The sequence below is a fragment of the Cuculus canorus genome, chromosome 8 (genome assembly GCF_017976375.1).
Source record: "Cuculus canorus isolate bCucCan1 chromosome 8, bCucCan1.pri, whole genome shotgun sequence".
NCBI lineage: Eukaryota > Metazoa > Chordata > Aves > Cuculiformes > Cuculidae > Cuculus > Cuculus canorus.
The window spans coordinates 29,773,046-29,788,929 of NC_071408.1; positions in this window are offsets into that span (position 1 = coordinate 29,773,046).

Genomic DNA, 15,884 nt, shown 5'->3' on the forward strand with positions numbered 1-15,884 from the left:
ACTGATGTGTTGGGAACGTGGAGATTTTAGTTGGAGACTTTAACTCTGTCTAAAATGTCTAATATGCCATTTTAGTATTAACAACTGTGTCAAGATGTGTGTTTTTCTTTTTTTTTAAATAAACTCTAAATTAGATCACAATTGTTGCAAAAGATTTTCTAGGCTTACATAATAAGGAAATTAATCTGGATCCAGTTTCAAATTACTTATGGATTTCTTGTGAACTGTAGAACTAGCTGTTAATGGACATCATGGGACATATATCAGCCTAGAGATTACAATCCCATCATTGCCCTTCTGTTACAGGAGGTAACATTTGTTCAAAGCAAATGTCTCTATTACTATCTTTCTCCCAGAGACATTGCAAAGTGGTAAAACTACACCTGTTCCATTTCCAGAATATCATTTGCAGGTGGAAGCTGAATCTGTTACATAAAGGACTTGTTCATATGACCAAAACGTGCATGTAAAATCCATCATGTGCACATTTCCATCATGTAAAATCCATCATGTAAAATCACTCTGTCTTTGAGCCAAGTGTTGTGAAGGAAGCTGCCCAGAAGGACTAAGCTGCTCTGATCAGATGGTAGTTCTTGTTGGGGTCTGCAAACCTCTTTGATTTGCTGGCACCCACAGATGTGGATAAAATAAAATAGTGACATCTCATGTTTGGATCATCCAGTTCTCTTTATTATTGTTTTTCTTTCCAACTGAAGTAGTGCCAACAAATCATTGTTTAAACCCAACAGTAAACAACTTGGCCATTTTCTGCTCTCCTCACTCATCCTGCAAATGCTGTCCTCCTTGTGGTTGTTTGCAGGGGCATTATTAATTATACCAGAGTATACCTGGGATCTGCTACAGGCAAAAAGGAAGGAATGCCCAGTGGTGTGACTGTTTCAGGCAGCGTAACCACAGATAATCAGTCTGAGGAGCTGTTTACCCAGTAAAACAATGGCGTGAGGTAAAAAGGCTTTGTGTACACAAAGTAGTTCCATCTAATTAGCTTGGCTTACAAAATAAGCACAGAGATGCAGTAACACGTTTTCCCGCGTGTCAGTACCAAGGCTGTGGGTTCAATGCTTTTGGAGAGATTATGTTGTCCAAGAGTTGCCACCACTTGTTGATGTCTTTGGCTACATCTTCAGGGATGTGACTGTTACATTAAGCAATTCTAAGAGTCAGCTATGTTTTTCTGAGTAATGATGAAGCCAATAGAGTGATTTGAATTTTTTCATATGGTGTATGATCTATCGCGGTTCGTTCCTGTGATTTCACATGGCTTGAATTATATTTCATTGCTGGGGAGGCTTATGCTTATATTTTGGAATGATGGATGTTTGGTTTTGACATAATGCGTAACTAGAGATCCAGTCAGTGGCTTTTTTTTTCATTATTTTTTTTCCAATTAATCACAGAATTGTAGCTCTCTATCTTACTTCTGCCATTTTTAAATACGCTTAAAACTATGTTAATTACTTAAGGTTTCAAGCAAAGACTCTCACTTGCTGTGATAAAAGGTACCAGTCGCTAACAGAATTGAAAAGGTTGTACTTTTGTGATTTGAGGTATTAGGCCAAACTCCACCTGATCCCTAGACCTAGACTCACTCTAAATGCATAACAGGTGGAAACAATGCAATTTTCTACTTCTCTGATCATGTACCCAATTTGAAATAATAAAACAAACTGTACACTGCTCCAGGCAAACGGAGTTCTATCTCCTCTTGGCACCACTGTGGGATTTTAGCCCCAGCAGGCAGGACAGAGAAACGTAAAAGGCCTGTTCCTCTCAATTTATGTAGGTTTTAGTTGGTAGGAAAGAAGCAGTTTCTCTGCTGAGGCTGATATGAAGGGGGTAGTCTTGAATCATTGTTTTAGGTCCACATTATTTGTATCTTGAAAGTTTGCTTTGCAGCCACAGCCTTGGGTAATCTTTCTTTAAGGCTGTCACTCATTTCATGTCCAAATTGCCAGGACATTGTCTATTTTGCACACAATACGTGTTCTCTGCTTGTACAAAAAATTGTGTAGTTATTACTCTAATTACCTAATGGTTAGCAAAGAATAAATGAGAAGATGAATTTTTCTTCCTTTTTTTTTTTGAAAATACAGTCTTCCCTCAAATTTTGTTTCTAATGCATATAATTTATCCTGCTCCATGTTCCGCCTAAATTTCTTTCTACGTCCAGTTTTGTATCATACCCAGTCAGAACAGAAAGAACTGCTTCTTTCATAGGGTCTTTTGATGCAAATTCTTGATTAGTTTGGCATATTCCCTTTTGCAACATATTTTAAGTTTGAGAAAAAAGGATTTTAAAAAGCAAAATGATATGACTATTTCTCTCCATAGCAGCAATACTTTTCTTGGCGTGCATTCACTCTTTTAAACAATTCAGTAGAAGTTGATATCTTCACTGAGAATATTTTCTCCATGTGAAATGATGCTATTGACACAGAGTACAGCATGATATTAATTTCCATTAGCGAGCATCCTGGCATTTACTCAGCTGTCCTCAAAGTAATTAGAACACGCTACAGAAATGTACTCTACTAAAAAACTGACTAAAAGAGTGAATCTGAGGTTGGCTTCTCCTGGTGACAGTCCTGCTTGTAACACAAAAAGGCTGATGCCTTGTCATTTGAAAATACATCAGAAGCTAAGAAAAAGAGCCTTTAACCAAATAATCTAGAACACATACATTTTTAAGCTAGCAAAGGATTTTAATCCACCTTCTGGTTTTGTTTTGCTTTGCTTTCCTTGTTGCGTTCAGTATTATTCATGAAACCACTGTTTAAAATCATCTATTCCTGTAGAGAATTCCTGGATGCAGAGTAGTGCGAATGGCCAAGAAATCTGTATTTGTTCGTCCTGCATAGCCTCTGGATTTAATTAATTCCTAAGGTCTGCCCAAATTGAAATGTTTGGCTGTGAGTTGGTACTCACAAGAAAGAAGTCCTCATAGATTGAGAGCGGCTGGTAGCACAGTAGAAGACATGGGCATCCTGTCAGATGTACTGTACCAGTCCTAACAGCACTGGGAGCTCAGAGTCACGGGATCCTGTTAATCATAGGATCATAGAATAGTCTGGGTTAGAAAGGACCTTAAAGGTCATCCAGTTCCAACCCCCGTGCCATGGGTAGGGACATCCCACTGGCTCAGGCTGCCCAAAGCCCCATCCAACCTGGCCTTGAACCCCTCCAGGGATGGGACAGCCACAGCTTCTCTGGGCAACCTGGGCCAGGGCCTCACCACTCTCATGGGGAAGAAATTCTTCCTAATGTCTAACCTAAATCTGCCCCTCTCCAGTTTATACCCATTGCCCCTCATCCTGTCACCACAAGCCATTGTAAACAGTCCCTCTCCAGCTTTCTTGTAGCCCCTTCAGGGGCTATAAGATCTCCCCAGAGCCTTCTCTTCTCCAGGCTGAACAACCCCAACTCTCTCAGCCTGTCCTCGGATGGGAGGTGTTCTGATCATCATTGTATCCCCTCTGGACCTGTTCCAACAGCTCCACATCCTTCTAATGTTGAGGATTCCAGAACAGGACACAATCCTCCAGATGAGGTCTGACAAGAAAGGAACAGAGGGGCAGAATCCCCTCCCTCGCCCTGCTGGCCACGCTGCTTAGGTGCAGCCCAGGACACAGTTGGCCTTCTGGGCTGCGAGCGCACATTGCCGGCTCATCGAGCTGCTCATCAATGAGCACCCCAAGTCCCTCTCCACGGGGCTGCTCTCAATCACATCATCCCCCATCCTGTACTGAAACAGGGGATTGCCCCAACCCAGGTGTAGGACCTTGCATTTGGCCTTGTTGAACCTCCTGGGGCTTGCACAGCCTCGCTTCTCCGGCCTGTCCAGGTCCCTCTGGATGCTCAGCTCTAGATTTATTTCTTTGCAGGCTGCTATCTTTGCAGGTATATCGGTATATTCAGCTTGGCTGTGTCTAATTTTGAGTACCCTTCCTTTAATTCCTTTCTCAAAAAAGTATTTATGTAATTTATCATAATGTATGTTTGCGAATTACATACTGATGTACTCATCCAGATACCTTAAAAGGCAGCATAGGTGCTATAGCACAAACCACTAACCTGTTCAATAGTAACTCACTTCTGAGTGGAACCGTAGATCATGAGGTGAATACAGTGAATGCAGAAAAGACAGAACTTGCTTTTATGGTTTGCATAAAAGAAATCATATTTGGTGTTGACAGATGGAATAGAGCGCTCAGGACTCATTAATAAAGAACAAGAGCACAACAAATAAGAGAACACTGAATGTAGAGGGCATAACTCTGTAATGGACACACAGTGTTTAGAAGAAGAACAATATAACAAACTAATTATGTTTCAGTACAAACAGTGCCTGAACAGGAGATGTAGTCTGGGCCAATCTCCTGGTACATGTAGCTCACACAGCCCAATTTACATCATGCTTTTTCTGTGAGTAATTGAGTACCCTACACAGAGCTCTTTAGCTCTTTGTTCATTTCCGTGTGCAGTCACAACACCTATGCAATCCCAGAAACTGCACACTCGATTCAGAGGTGCAGATAATGAGGTCTTTTTGCATTTCTTTGCATGCAATTAAAAATCTAGTGACGCTCGGGTTGAAAAGTAGCTGTTTGCCACCTTTATAATATTTCTGAAATAGAAGCTTCAGATGTTTTTTGGTGATGTCTTCCCGGCCAGTTGTTTGGTCCAAAGTATCAGGCATACACTGGGCGTATATCTCAGTTAGGAGGCACTGAAACATAGCTGAAAGGCTGCAAAGAAATTGGCTGTGTAAATTCTTGCCTCTAGCTTGAACTGTGGATGATAGTTGACTTTGTACGAGCAGAAAGAGGTCTGGATGAGAGATCATCTAGGAAGTAATTCTTTACTGCAGCTGAGATATTAGGTGTTTATCCTGAGCTTTCTCTGTCTCTGTTGATCCATCCACTGCCTGTGAGGAGCTGAAGTATGCCCAGGATGGCTGGTTCTTGTTGGATTCTATCTTCATGGTAGGTCTCAAGGATTGTGACCTGAAACCGTAGTTGAGTTGGGTTGTATGGGTTACCTGTACGAATGGCTGGTGGCAGGGCACAGCTACGGTGACCTGCACAGTCCTCTGGTGGGATCATCTAATGTACATTAATTTTAAGTATAATGTTCCCCTGGAGCACTACGGAGACCAGAGGAGATGAAGAAGTAGTCACTTTGAATGATTCTGCTGAAAGACACTAAGCATGTTTGATTCCCTTTTTTGGTTTTGACTGACGGAGGAGGAGGGGTTTGGGACCACTTCAGCCTGAGAGATAACGGATGAGAGAGCAGCAGAAATGAGAACACTCTAGAGATTTTGTATCTGCACATCTCCTTGATGAACTTTAAAACTGGTTGATGTGGCAGCACCAATCCATGCAGCCCCTTGTGAACTGGATCCCCAGCTGCAGAGAAGCCCTTGAAGTGTGTTGATCACTGCTGGTCCAAGCTGCAGGCACCCAGGTAGGGAGGTGGTGGATGGAGATGTGCAGAGGAACAATTCTTTGCTGTATGTAGAAAGGGAATGCTGTTAGGAGTGGAAATCATTAATGAAAATGTAGCTTATTCTTTTTTTAGTTACATATTCTGTTGCCATGCTTTGTAACTTGTTCCATTTCCCCCAGTTCCTTAGACAACCTTAGGAGTTCAGGAATGTGGAGTGGTTGCATCTTAATCAAAGACATCAGAGAAATTTCCCCCTCTGTATACCTTGATGGACATTTGAATGTCTTAATTTTTTGACATACTGACGAAGCTTTTCTCGCTGACATTACTCACCTGGCATTAGGGCCCTTGCATTGATGCCTGACAATAAGCGAGAACTCGCCGTGTGAAAGAGCTGGTTGTAAGTCAGAAGGCTCTTCTGAAATTATATTCATGTTCTCTCTATGTATTGTTCCACCTTCATGTGAGACACGTTCATGAAAGGACGGAAGAGACTGTGTAATCTAACTGCATTCTTGAGAAATTTCTCTTTCTTATGTCCTTGCCTCATAGCAAGTTACAGAAAAAAATATTTCAAACCAGTTATCCCAGTATTGCCGCTAGAACCAAGAGACAGGGTGACAGTTGCTTCAGGTGATAGTACATTTTGTGTGCTTCCATAACTAAATGCAGACAGAAGCCATCGCTGAAACAAATAAATCCCACAATGAGGGCCCCGTGCTCCCCTCTGCGGGAGAACTTAAACAATGATGTATTCACGGGGGAACAGAAATTAGAGATGTAATGGAGCTATCTGCCAACACAGTCCCTTTCCAAATTACTACCATTTCTCTACAGGAATTTCAGGGCTCTCCAGCTGCGATTTTTCTGGGTGTCCTTTTAAAGCTCTTCATTAAGATAGCCGGAATAACCCTTTGGCTCTTAGGGTTTTGTAATAAATCATATGAGAATGGAGGTCGTGCTGTTTAAAGCAAGGAGGTAAGGGGAAAAGTCAATTGAAAGAAAAATATGCAAAAAATTTCCATTGTGACTCTCACAGGATTCTTTATTTTGTTGTTGAAATTTTGGTTTTACTCAATGTTTTTGCACAGTTGCTTGATTTCTAGGCTTCAGAGTCACAGAGAATAGCCAGTAAGATTTTTTGCATTTTCTATGTGGGGAATCATTACTTGCATATACAGCATTTCCAATGACTTCATATTTGCGGGTTGCCAGTGTCTCTTCTGAGGACTGGATGACTTTATGTCCAAATTTTTTGTGTATTCTCCAGTCTGGAGTGTCTTGAGTTTTCTAATGTGTGTATATGATTAACTGGATTATCCGTTGACACGTTTGAATGTAATGCGTACAGATTCCCATTAAACTCAGCAGGATTGTGCAGTTCTGGAGACAAATCATAAATATTCATGCAGAGCACTCCAAAATTCAGATACCTCAACTATGTGAGCTACTGAAAGATGGTGAGATTATTAAGTTTCAGACATGCTAGAAACAAGAACCATCAGAAATGTCATAAAGGTTACTGTCCTATTGTTCTTCGCTGCCTGTTTTGTGCAGATACTTAGCACGGTTTCAAAGACATCTCTACTTTGAAATATAAATCTCAACTGACTTGAAAACAGAAGGCTGAGAAGCTTAAATCTAACAAATAAAAATTAATAAGATGTGAAATTGGGAAAAAGTCCTGAAATCCATTCTTGGTTTGGTATGGTGCCTTTTTCTTAAGTAAGTAAAATGTTCTCTACGTGGTTCTGTTTGTTTATATAGAAGAAAAGCATTGCCAAAGGAAATGCAGAAGAATTTGTTTAGAGAAAAAGCAGCTCTCTAACTACTCACATAATCATGTGAATGACTAAATGCATAACAGGATTAACTGGTGAAAGGTAAACGCATTGGAAATCACTGTCTGAAAACTCAGTTCCCATTAAAATAGACATGAATGATACACATAGAAACAAAAGGAATCAGAAACTGGTAGCTGATAATATGACAACGTTTGGAGCCGTGTTACCGACAAATCCCATACCATTTCCTGCAGCTCTTGCTTTCTGCTTATCTGTAAGGCTGAGCTCTCAGCTCTGCATAGTCACTGACCTCATCCAGAATCTCAAACAATGGGGAAAGCAAGGACAAATTCAGCAACTTACTGCGACTGCCAGAGTGACAGCAGCAGAAGGGAAAGACAAAGCGAAGTGAAAAAAAGCTGGTGCTAGCAACAATGACATCCAGCAACCATCTGACATAGTCTAGAGCCTGTGCTGCGCTGCTCTGCCTGCTAGCGGGATTTTAAACTCGGCATGGCACCCAGATGCTACACTGATGGGCAATAAATAAATAACATTGTTTTGTTCACAATGAAGATGACTCAGGATGCTCAAGAGACAGGGAGTGATTCATACGCAGCCTTCAGACCTCCATCAGCTGTAAGCTATTTTGCTTGCCCTCAGGAATTCAGTAACCGGGACAGGGAAACGGATAGTTATTAGTGTTACTGCTGTGCTTGGCTACTATATGTTAATTTACAATTGTTCTATGTTCAAGTAAGCTGTTACTTACTCCTCAGGTGGCTGCAGTGAGGATATTGTGAAAAGCTGCGTGTACTAGGACGTGTGCCTGCTGGAATGAATTCTTCTACTGTTACAAGCCACGGAAGCGAGCAGCACAAGGCAAAGTAAATGTACTACAGTCTGGTTTCTTCACTGCTGCTACTGCCTTTCTGAAGAAATATCACCCCGTTCTTTCTCAGTCCTACACCCGATATTTGAATTACCTTTACCTAACTTTGTGCCTTGCTTTTTTTCCTTCTTTTAGTTCCTTGGCAAGGGCCCAGGCTACACTCGTTCTTCTCATTGCAAGAGATGTGCAAAGAGAAAGTGTAGCTCAGTTTGAAGTTATAATTTCCTTTTAATCAGCCTGTACTTCATGGCTATGTCTATTGAGTAGATCATAAGAAGAGCTCTGTTTACTGTTGCATTCCGTTCTTGCTGGGTATGGATAGAACTTGTTCTTGTGCCTTTTCTCTGTTTGTGAAGTCTAACTCTCTAAACTTTTCAGCGCATGAGAACACAAAGCTAAAGAAACCCATCAGATGGGTCACAAATATTATATGAGAATGTTACAGCTTGGGGAACTGAGGCACAAACTGAAAAATGACTTGCACGTTAGGAAAATTACAAGACTGGGTATTGTCAGAAGCACCTAGAAGCTTCAAGCGTCTTGATTCTTCTTCCTTACCTGGGAGGATTTGAGGGCAAGGTTCTACATATAAAAGAAAATTACATGGCTGTACTGCATTGTCTAAAAGCTCTTATTTTTCTCCTTGTGTTATAGCTTGACAATCGTGATTAGAAACAAATGTCTAATTTGAGAAAGCCAATTAAGGAATACAATTGCTGTCTGGCGCTGTCTTCTGTTCTGCCCAAACCTACACAGCCATGAACATCCAGCTTCAGCTTTGTGCAGCCTGGGATCCAGATGGATGTTTTTTGCTGAGTCTGGGATTTTGTCCACAAATGCTTCCTCTCTGAAAAAGAACAAGTCCCCACATACAACTAAACAGAATAAGCCATTAAAAAAATGCATTTGCATGCCATATCTATACCTACTTAATATCTATTTTGTCCTAAAGGTAGAGATGCTGACTTTTCCTTCTAATTTTTAACTCCATTTTAACCTTTTCTGTTTCTTGGTTTTACTTGTCCTTTGAATACAGGTTTTGACTACGGTGTCTGTATGACTATGTTTTGTTCAGCTGAAATTTTTGTTCCTATTTCCTAATGAGAAAAGTGTCTTTCTGCTTCACTGGTTTCATTTGTGCATTAAACCAAAACAGCGCAGGAAGATTACATTTGTCAAACAAAATGAAAACATATTAAAAGGACAGATATTCTTTCCAAACACTAATGGAGTTCTTTGCCTAGGTCGACCATAAGAGTTTTGGACCACTGCAGAAGTTCGATAAAAGTCTCTGGAGTTGAGCAATACGTTAACGCCCTGTACTTCTTGACTGCCGTCCCTTTCTACTGTTTTACCACCATCTGCCAATGTGTCTTCACAAGATGATGCACAGTGATCTGGAAATGGGTATGTCAAACCATACAGACATTTGTTTTCTTCCAGTACTGATCACTAATTATATTTATACAGGATGTATACCCACGTTTCTGCTTCAAATGACAAATATTTTGACTAAATGTGATTGATTATTTCAGTTTTTCACGTATCACAAGATTTAAGAGTAGATTGACTGAGCTTAATGCAATGCTTACATTTCAATTTTCATCAGTGGACAAATGATTTTTATATAAAGCATAGTCCGCCTGAGGCTTAATTTTACGTCACAGCTATAAATATCACTCTTGCCAAGTCCCAGTCATTTCCTAGAGTTGTTACTGCGCTTGTAATTTTGAGTTCATGCTTGTGCTGAAGGGTTTTGCTCTATGTTTTGTGATCAATATCCTGCATTTCCATCATCAAATTCCTTAAAGCAAAGTTTCACTTTGGAAAGCAGTGCCCATACAGCTAGAAGCTAATTATCTATTCCTATAATGGTGTACACAAATGAACAGTTACAAAGTCACTAGGTGGGTATATGTTCAGTAATGCTCCGTGTGGCACATGACAAATGAAAACAGGTTTTCCATGTTTATTTATTTCTCCTATGTCTCTTCAACGTGTTTTTGAAATAATTGCACTTGCAAGTTCTTCACAGTTATTGGGTGTGCAAACAATGTGATTTGAGTTATGGTCTTTGTAGTCAGTTGATATTGGATGTCTTCACAACTGTGCTCCTTGAAGACTTCTGTAATTCTGCTACTCACACTTTCTCAGCTGGTTGTTGGCAGGAATTGTTGAAATCTGCCCAGGCAAGTCTCCTAGTCAAAAGATATATTCTGTGCTGATTGGCTGATCCAAACTACTGACCAGTGTAAATAAAGGCAGCCCCCTCCAAACCAGCTATGCTCATTTTTCAGTAAAAATTTGAAGAAAGTGGTTAGTATAGACATCAGATATCCATGCCTGCTAATTTTTTGGGGAACGCAGGCAAACATTCTTGGTTTGGTAATAGTTACTAGCGAGTGACTTACTAATTTAAATTTACTTGGATTTAGTTTCCCATTGATGTCTAATTGTTCACTTACAAAGTTGGTTGACGTATCACGTATCTACAGCTTGCAGTGCCTCTGGACTCCATTTGCACTTTGATAGCCCACAACAGCATCACTGGTCCTCCTGGATCCTTGATGTGTCATGGCATTGCATTTAGGAGATGGTGAAACCTTACATATACCCAGAGTAAATGACACATGATCTGTGTCTTTTTCATTCTGCCTTCAGGGAAAGTGATGAAGAAATGGTTGTATCTCACAGAGAATGAGAGAAGTTTTGCAGAAAATGGCTAGAGAAAGGTCAAATTTGTGACTATTGTACGTTGTGAAATGTACATTGTGAAACTAATGAAAAACTTATGAGACTGGTTTCCACTAAGTAGAGGAAAGGAAGAATCTGGCCCATAGGGAGAAGCAATAAGTATGGAAAATGAACAGTACAATAGCTTTATTTATATAAAGACTTAGTAAAACAAGCTGTGTTATTTTAACTGAGTCTGCCTGATTTAATATCCAAACACAATACTTAATGATACATAATTGGCATCTGAACAGTACCATATAAATGGAATGTTGTTGTGCAATGTCTTCAGAGCAGCTTCCTTTCACGGTGCGTTACCAGTAAGGGCTGCTACACAGCGCTGAGAGAGAGCGCACACGAGGGAGCAGCAGCCCCAAATGTGCTTTTGGAAGATGTGGGATAATCCTTTGCTATAACGATAAACCCATGGTGTTTCTGTCTATCTGTATTCTGCTCCAGAGGCTGCAGCAGCCTTTGGTCTGAGTTAGATGAAGGCTCAGCCCTCGTCTTTTAAAAGATGGAGGGTTGAAAGAAAAGACAATTGCTCGATGGAGGTAGGTGTAACTCAGCTCACGGCTGAAATTCTTCTCAGTAATTTAGTAAAAAATATCAGAATTAGCAAGGTCAGAAATAATTAGGGCATGACCGAGATATCTTTAGGAAGCAGCTATCAGTTCCAGGCTGTGGTAGGAAAATATTTTACACCATTCTAAGTCACCATGGAGTTGGTGCACAGAATGAAGGTCTAAACGACAGGTTGTGGTCCTTCCAAGATCCATTTCTGGTTATTTTTCTGTGGACTGAGACCAGTATATTTCAGGAGGATGTACAACTGAGTTTTTTCAGTACTTTCAACAGTTAAAGATGTTTTGATGTTGCTCCCCTCTCTTCCCTCCCACCCCCTATATCTAGAGGTGTTTCCTTCAATGTCAGCCAAATTAGACCACTGTTTCTCACACAATTCTGTCTGTACAGATGCATAATTGTTTTCACCAGGAAGAAACTTGGGTTTTCACTTGAGGTCAGAAAATGCTCTGAAGTTTGCGTAATGCTTTTTGTTCCTAGACTATTTTTTATTCCTAGACCATTTTTTGTCCCTAGACCACTGTATATCACTGTGATTTCATAGTGTGGCACAAAACACTCTGCTAATACTTGTGCTTTACTCTCAGTAAATCATTACTCTCAGTAAATCAGCAGAAGAAAGCATCTTACATAGAAAAAGGTTTCCGCAAGAAAAACTCTGAAGGCCATAGGTGGAGTAATTTCTATTTTCATTTTTATTCCTGACGACCAACCAAATGAGCAGTTTTGCTCTGCAGCTGTACAGTGCTGCAGGTTGGGATAGATTCTGAAGCTTATCCTTATTTAGGAAAGAGTAAAACTGAAAGAAACCGTGTCCAGTATCTCCATCTACAGAGTCAAACCTTGCTCTTACTTTGAACTTTCTTTATCTAAGAGAGTTTCCATCAGGAACCTAAACTTTACAGGTTCAAATGCCCTACGCAAGAGCACTTCTCAAAGGAAAGACATATAACTGGTGCCCACTTGCTGTGGTATAAATCCAAATGAGCCAAAATCTCCAAGGGCAACTCTGAGTTCTGGATGTAAAGGGAGGAAAGTAGGTGGAGAATGAGTTGAATTAGTGCCTATGTGCCAACTAAGCAGATCAGATTAGATCAGTCACCAGCAGGACAACCATGAAGAGTAGTAGATCAAAAAGCACTGTCCACTTGCAATGGGGCATTTGTGTCTAGATCTTTATTTTTGGTTAAGCTGATATGAATATGGGAGATCTTGGAGGATAATGTTATGTATTTCTACCAGTGAGGTCTAGGGAAAGTTGACAGATCCTCTCAGCTGGGGTAACAGGTAGTTAACGCAATAATAGCAAAAGTAATTTGCCCTAAACCACCTTTTTTCTCGTCTCAGTCTGGGGGCTGTGAGTAAGGGAGAGGAATGTGGCCAGTACTCCAAATTAGACTGTAGACAGAATTAAGGATCTGAGAGCTGCAAATGGCAATTTTGTTCCCTCCATTTTATCCTAAGCTGTGTTTAGCGTTCGCTGCAGCTGTGCATCTGGGCAGCTTTTCCTCAGCAGCAATGCCAGGCCATAAACTTCAGCTGTGGTTACTTGAAACAACGTTCGGAGATGTGCCACAAAGCCATTGTGTTTTGTCGGCTCAATGACCGATTACAGACCTATGGAGAAGAGATGTTGTAGGCAACACTTGAACAGTTTGAAGTAGTGTAAATGAACTGTTTAATTTCTCGTATTCAGCCTACGTTAAGCTCATTTACGTGCATCAGTTGTGGTCAGCTCGAGCCTTGTGGCTATGCGCTACAAGGAAATCCACAACGCAATCTGGTAAATTCACACACACTCTTTTGTTAAAGCAAACGTAATCTCTGCAGAGCTGGTGAGTAATTAATTAATCAACACTTCAAATTATGGGCCACCTTGATATCAAAAGGCCTCTTCTGCTTTATTTGAAAATTCATAGAAGTCTTTCCCAGAACCTTGTAATTAAAGAGGAAAATCATCATTAAAGTATTCATTCCTTATTGAGAGGAATTCAAGCTGTCCTTCTTTACACTTGAAACCAGTAGCAAGTCTGCTTTCTGCTCTTTGAATGTGCTGTGCTGTAATTGGAGCTTCACAGCAACTCCAGTTCCTTTGTAGAGTCACAAGCTGCTATATCAAACTTCTTTCTTCCACTGGTAGAACTCTTTTCAACTCTACAAAGTATAGTTATAACCTGAGAAATGACAACGGAAACTCCACTGCAAATATCTTCTTTATTTTCACGTTCTTGATCATTATACAACATTTTTTGCTCAGTTCAGAAGGGGAAAGACATTTTTTGACAGATGGCGTTGCTATCTGTGTGGACATCTGAATCTGGAGCTCTCTCCTGTTTGTGTGTCATCAGCAACCACTTTGGTCTGGGTAGGGCCTGTTGCACGTATCCTTGGTGCAGCCATCAAACGGGTCCAGTAGATTAAATATTTTAAATAAATGAATCATAGAATGGTTTGGGTTGGAAGGGACCTTAGAGCCCATCCAGTTCCAATCCCCCACCATGGGCAGGGACACCTCCCACTGGATCAGGTCGCTCAAAGCCCCATACAACCTGGTCTTGAACACCTCCAGGGATGGGGCAGCCATGACTTTTCTGGGCAACCCGTTCCAGTGAACAGTTAGCATATTATAGGACCTTAATATATATTAAAAATATTTTCAATCTGTGTTTTCCTAATGACATGCTGGGCTTTTTCTATGCATCGTCTGTCTTTGAGTGAGTTCTGTATCTCCACATGGGCTGGGATAGCACTTTGTGCTTTGTTTCTAAAGCCACATATTTAAGTCTGATTCCTACTAATTTTTTTTTGATATTTAAAGATCTTTTTGCTCTATTTAACTTTATGACTATTAAATTTATTACTAGAGAAGGTAATTACTTAGAAAGAAACAGATTTTCTGAGTCTTGAAATTAAATGTCAGCTTGGGGAAAGCTTCCAGGTAGAGAATGAATCGGTGCTAGAGAACACGTTTTATGTCTGGGCAAAATATTTCACTGCCTCTTACTCTTACCCTACTTCCTCCAGGTCATTCTCGATGTCTTTGCTCCTTTTGGCATTCAGAGCCTGTTCAACAGCTATGGCCATTTTATTTATTCTTGCATATCATTGACTGTAGCACTGTTTGTAATTTCTGACTTGCATGCCACAGCTTCCCCATCAGTTACATAACAGTTTAGTTAATATACTGCAATTAACAGCTTCATGAAAGAAATAAAAATGTCCTGATGAAATGGACTGTAAGCCTGGCAGGATATATGTAACCTGTATTTATGCACTGCCAAACGCAAGCGTCTCCACTACTGATTAGATTAGTATCTTTGGGCACTAACTTAACATACATATTTGATAATAGTAATAAAACTAATTGGGTCATATTCCAGGCACACTAAAATGGTAGCTTTAAAGTGCTTTTGGCAATGATCAGTTCTTTTGAACTGTCCCACCATGATATAAATGGTTTTATGCAGCAAATGATGTCAACTTACTTGTTCTCCTGCTGATTTTGGGTGCAAAAGATGCATCAGGTGGCCACATGTTCCAACAGTTAACTGGGGTCAATACTATCTTAGTTAGCTAACGAGGATATATATACTACATATGAATACCTTTCTAGGTGAATCAGAGCTATCCTCTGGGTACATGGTGGATTATATATTGCTAAAGGCCAAGTGGAAAATATTCTGCACCTTGAGCACGAAAAGACATGTTCTATCCCTATAATGTGAAATTCCAGTTTATAGACAGTGTGAACTACAGAAATTATCACAGACTCTCAAGAAACCAAAGCTTTTTTGTAATAATTTCTTTTTTTAACTCTCTTCTCCTGTTTACTAAAGCACTGCCAAGAAGTAGGAGTTTTTCATCTTGATTTCTCACCGAAATTGAGAAGTCTTTCTGTGTAACTCTTCCTGAACCCTTTCTGAAACACTCCAGCTGGCGTGACAATTTGAGAGCCACACTCATTCGGCTGCTAAATTGTTTGTAAACTGTACGCCTTGCATTGACTGTGTTCTATTCCACTAAATGAAACAGCTGTGGATGTATTTACAGTCCGGGAAAGCTGGATCTCTGACAGAAGCTTGCAGTCACAGTCATTGCTCATCAGCTGATGTAAAGGCAACACCAATGGGGAGCTTATGTTACCCTCTCGCTAGTCTCTAACTTGCCCACGTGTTGCCATTTAACTTGGATGGATCAGAGGATTCAGCATTCAAAGTTTCTGATAATACAGGTCTGTGAGGGCCTATTAAGTCCCAAACATCCTAAGGATGTTTTGGTAAACACTTCAGAAAACGCAGCAGTATTTTCATGGAAGTGGTGAGATATAAAATAATTTTATAAAGCAAAGAAATTAACTTCTCGTTCTTGTTTTTGCATTTATCTAGTGATGAGTCTGCAATTAAGGAAAAAAGTGTCTAAAA